This window comes from Rhinopithecus bieti, unplaced genomic scaffold (assembly GCF_001698545.2).
Source record: "Rhinopithecus bieti isolate Rb0 unplaced genomic scaffold, ASM169854v2 scaffold_23276, whole genome shotgun sequence".
Taxonomy (NCBI): domain Eukaryota; kingdom Metazoa; phylum Chordata; class Mammalia; order Primates; family Cercopithecidae; genus Rhinopithecus; species Rhinopithecus bieti.
In genome coordinates this window covers 1,430,918-1,436,312 of record NW_016810868.1, presented here as the reverse complement: position 1 = coordinate 1,436,312, position 5,395 = coordinate 1,430,918, and the positions used below count along the sequence as shown (strand labels likewise).

At 48.2% G+C, this 5,395-nt stretch overlaps 1 pseudogene; it reads left to right on the top strand.

Annotated features, from left to right (window-relative positions):
• The first annotated feature begins 1,833 nt into the window (after positions 1 to 1,833).
• LOC108542874 (V-type proton ATPase subunit G 1-like) lies at positions 1,834 to 3,514 on the top strand (annotated as a pseudogene).
• The last annotated feature ends 1,881 nt before the right edge of the window (positions 3,515 to 5,395 follow it).

Sequence of the window (5,395 nt, the reverse complement as noted above, 5' to 3'; positions counted from 1 at the left end):
GAGGCTGAGGCAGGAGAATGGCGGGAACCCGGGAGGGGGGGCTTGCCGTGAGCCGAGATAGCGCCACCGCACTCCAGCCTGGTGGACAGAGGGAGACTCCGTCTCAAAAAAAAAAAAAAGAAAGAAAGAAAGAAAGACACAAGACTAAGAGAGAGTATGAAAGACAGCTGGGCCCAGGAGGCTACGTTGGATTCTGGTAGCAGCCTCCAATGCCTGGACAGCAGCCTCCAATGCCTGGACGCACTGCTATTTATTGTATACAAGGCAAGGAATGTGAGTCATCTCAAATGATTGATAAGGTCAATCAAGTCACGTGTCCACGTGACAGGGGGCCTTTCCCTTTGTGGTAGCCACCGCAGAGAGGGAGGACAGCATATGTCAGCCTATCTTCTATGAACTTATCAGAGAGATCAAAGACTTTAATACTTTTGCTAATTCTGCTACTGCTATCTTCTAAGAACTTAAAAGGGGGAGCCAGGTGTATCGGCGGAACATGAAAGTGGACAAGGAGCCGGGCGCGGTGGCTCAAGCCTGTAATCCCAGCACTTTGGGAGGCCGAGACGGGTGGATCACGAGGTCAGGAGCTCGAGACCATCCTGGCTAACACGGGGAAACCCCTCTCTACTAAAAAATACAAAAAACTAGCCGGGCGAGGTGGCGGGCGCCTGTAGTCCCGGCTACTCGGGAGGCTGAGGCAGGAGAATGGCGTAAACCCGGGAGGCGGAGCTTGCAGTGAGCTGAGATCTGGCCACTGCACTCCAGCCTGGGTGACAGAGCCAGACTCCCTCTCAACAACAACAACAACAAAAAGAAAGTGGACAAGGAGCGTGACCACTGAAGCACAGCACCTCAGGGAGACATTCAAGCCTCCGGATGATAGTGGGCAGGCCCCGCTAATGTCAGGGCTCCCACAAGAGCTGGTGGAGTAGCATGTTCTCTCCCCCCAGGAAAGGGAGACTCCCTTTCACAGTCTGCTAAGTGACGGTGCCTTCCCAGGCACTGGCGCTACCGCTAGACCAAGGAGCCCTCAAGTGGCCCTGTCTGGACGTGACAGAGGGCTCACACTCTTGTCTTCTGGTAACTTCTCACAATGTCCCTTCAGCTCCTAACTCTGTATGGCCTGGTTTTTCGTTGGTTATAATAATAATAATAAAAGATTAATACTAAAACCATCGTTGGTTATAATAATAATAATAAAAGATTAATACTAAACCAATGATTGATAATAACNGTGAGAGAGCGAGACTCCGTCTCAAAATAAATAAATAAATAAAATAAAGAGTTTGGAATGCAAAAGAGGCAAGGGGACCAGGGAGGTGCCGGGCGTGGCTTGCCCTGGTGGTCCTCTTGAACTTTTGTTCCATTTGGTGAAGGGGCTGGTGTCATCATGGATCCTGCCAGGTTATACACTAGTCCTAGTCAATCTCTTAATCACTCTGCAGCCGGCAGTGGGTTCCGCCCCTGAAGTTATCTTTTGTTGGAGAGAGAATTCTGGAGGTGCCTGGTCCCTATCAGAATCTGACCCCTGAAGCTTCTAAGGAAATATATGGCCAGATAAGACAGCATGGTGTGTGCTGAACACGTGTCCAGGTAAATAATTGTGCATAAGGCCTGGGAGTATAGGATGAGGAAGGAAACGGGGTAGGACTCTGAGGCTGTGTTTCAAAATGAGAGGTAACGTACAGGCAGTTTGTCTCAAAGTTGTATCTTGAGACCTGGAGCCAGGAGAGGAAAACATAAAGAAGAAAGAGCAGTTTAAAATGCAGTTTGAAGACCCAAGGGGCCTTCGAGATGCTTTAGGCCACTTGCCTTGGTCTCAAAATGGCTGCCACAATGGCCAGTCCATCGCAGGGGATTCAGCAGCTGCTGTAGGCTGAGAAGCAGGATGCCGAGGTGTCTGATGCCCTCAAAAGAAAGAACTGGAGGCTAAGGTGGATGGATCATGAGGTCAGAAGATTGAGACCATCCTGGCTAACACAGTGAAACCCTGTCTCTACTAAAATACTAAAATACAAAATTAGCCAGGGGTGGCGGTACTGGGGAAGCCGCCTGAATTTTCAACGTAGGTTCTCTCTATTTTCCATAAGTGTTGGGTGGCTGAGAAACAAAGAGAGACAGTAAAAGAGAGGAATTTTACAGCTGGGCCACCAGGGGTGACATCACATATTGGTAGGACCATGATGCCCGCCTGAACCTCAAAACCAGCAAGTTTTATTAAGGGTTTCAAAAGGGGAGGGGTGTACGAACAGGGAGTAGGTCCAAAATCACATGCTTCAAAGGGCAAAAGCAGAACTACTAATAAGGGTCTAACAAAGATCACATGCTTCTGAGGGAACAGGACAAAAGGCAAAAGCAGAACTACTGATAAGAGTTCAACAAAGATCAGAAGGCAAAGGGCAAAAGCAGAACCACTGATAAGGGTCTATGTTCAGCGGTGCACGTATTGTCTTGATAAACATCTTAAACAACAGAAAACAGGGTTCGAGAGCAGAGAACTGGTCTGATCACAAATTTACCAGGGTGGAGTTTCCCAACCCTAGTAAGCCTGAGGGTACTGCAGGAGACCAGGGTGTATCTCAGTCCTTATTTCAACTGCATAAGACAGACACTCCCAGAGTGGCCGTTTATAGACCTCCCCCCAGGAATGCATTCCTTTCCCAGGGTATTAATATTAATATTCCTTGCTAGGAAAAGAATTTAGCAATAGCTCTCCTACTTGCACATCCATTTATAGGCTCTCTGCGAGAAGAAAAATATGGCTCTTTTTGCCCGACCCTACAGGCAGTCAGACCTTATGGTTAAAAATCGCTGTTATTCTGTTCTTTTTCAAGGTGCACTGATTTCACATTGTTCAAACACACATGTTTTACAATTTGTACAGTTAACACAATTATCACAGTGGTCCTGAGGTGACATACATCCTCAGCTTACAAAGATAACAGGATTAAGAGATTAAAGTAAAGACAGGCATAAGAAATTATAAAAGTATTATTTGGGAACTGATAAATGTCCGTGAAATCTTCACAATTTATTTTCCTCTGCCATGGCTCCAGTCAGTCCCTGTGTTCAGGGTCCCTGATTTCCCACAACATGGTGGCACGTGCCTGTAGTCCCAGCTACTCAGGAGGCTGAGGCAGAGAAGTGTTTGAACCTAGGAGGTAGAGGTTGCAGTAAGCTGAGATCACCACCACTACACTCCAGCCTGGGCCACAGAGCGAGACTCCATCTCAAAAAAAAAGAGAAAGAACTGGAGGCTGATGCAGGCCAAAGAAGCAGCTCAGGCTGAAATTGAACAGTACCACCTGCAGAGGGAGAAAGAGTTGAAGTCCAAGGAAGCTGCGGCATTGGGATCCACGGCACTGGCAGCACCAAAGTGGAGAAGGAGGCCCAGGAGAAGATGACCATCCTCCAGACCTACGTTCCTCACAACAGGGATGAAGTCTGGGATAACCTCCTGGCTTTTGTCTGTGACATTCGGCCAGAAATCCTTGAAAACTACCACATAAATGGATAGAAGAAGAAAGAAGCACCTGTCCTGTGGGTTGGCATTTTAGACACCCTCATGGAATATGAAGCTTTAGCACAGCTCTTGTTATATTCTTATGAAATGGTGAAGGGGGCCTGCCCCTACACACCTGTGCGTATTTCTTGCAAGGTGGGGACAAAAGACTGAGAAAAGAAATAAGACACAGAGAAAAAGTATAGAGGAAGAAAAGTGGGCCCAGGGGACCAGCACTCAGCAAGTGAGGGCCTGCACCAGCGCTTGTCTCTGAGTTCCTCAGTATTTATTGATCACTATCTCTATTATCTCGGTGAGGGTAATGTGGCAGGACTATAGGGTAATTGTGGGGAGAGGGTCAGCAGGAAAACATGAGCAAAGGAATCTGTGTCATAAATAAGTTTAAGGAAAAGTGCTATGTCTGGATGTGCATGTAGGCCATCTGGGCACGTAGGCCAGATTTATGTTTAACTTTACACAAACATCTCAGTGCAGTAAAGAGTGGCAGTATAGGCCGGGCACGGTGGCTCAAGCCTGTAATCCCAGCACTTGGGAGGCCGAGACGGGTGGATCACGAGGTCAGGAGATCGAGACTATCCTGGCTAACACGGCGAAACCCCGTCTCTACTAAAAAAATACAAAAAACTAGCCCGGCATGGTGGCGGGCGCCTGTAGTCCCAGCTACTCTGGAGGCTGAGGCAGGAGAATGGCGTGAACCCGGGAGGCGGAGCTTGCAGTGAGCTGAAGTGAGCTGAGATCCAGCCACTGCACTCCAGCCTGGGCGGCAGAGCGAGACTCTATCTCAAAAAAAAAAAAAAAAAAAGAGTGGCAGTATTGTCAACAGCATGTCTCATCTCCAGCCATGGGGCGGTTTTCTCCTACCTCAGTAAATAGAATGTACAGTCGGGTTTTCCACCGAGACATTCCATTCCCAGGGACGAGCAGGAGACAGATGCCTTCCTCTTATCTCAGCTGCAAAGAGGACTTCCTCTTTCACTAATTCTCCTCAACACAGACCCTTTACGGGTGTCGGGCTGGAGGACTGTAAAGTCTTTCCCTTCCCACGAGGCCATATCTCAGGCTGTCTCAGTGTGGGGAAACCTTGGACAATGCCCAGGCTTTCTTGGACAGAGGTCCCTGTGGTTTTCCGCAGTGCATTGTCCCTGGTAATTGAGAATGGAGAATGGTGATGACTTTTACCAAGCATGCTGCCTGCAAACACATTTTTAACAAAGCACATCCTGCATAGCCCTAAATCCATTAAACCTTGAGTCAATACAGCACATGTTCCTGCGAGCACAGGATTGGGGCTAGGGTTACAGATTAACAGCATTTCCAAGCAGAAGAAGTTTTCTTAGTACAGATCAAAATGGAGTTTCTTATGTCATCCTTTTTCTAGCTGGGCACCCTACTAGTCTGATCTCTCTTTCCCTCACATTTCACCCTTTTCTTTTCGACAAAACCGCCATCATCATCATGGCTCGTTCTTGATGGTCGCTGTCTCTTCGGAGCTGCTGGATACACCTGCAAACTAACAACAGAGAGAACAGGCACACAAGGATTAATATGAAATTTACGGTAGTGGAACTTCCGAGGGTTTTAGCCCAAGTGACAGGGTTAAGACTTGCGAGGCCATCAGCCACTCCCACGATTGCCTCAGTTCCTGGTACCAAATTTAAATGGGCTTTCAATGCTTCGAAAATTTATTCTTTTGGCCGGGCGCGGTGGCTCAAGCCTATAATCCCAGCACTTTGGGAGGCCGAGGCGGGCGGATCACAAGGTCAGGAGATCGAGACCATCCTGACTAACACGGTGAAACCCCGTCTCTATTAAAAAATACAAAAAACTGGCCGGGCGCGGTGGCTCAAGCCTGTAATCCCAGCACTTTGGGAGGCC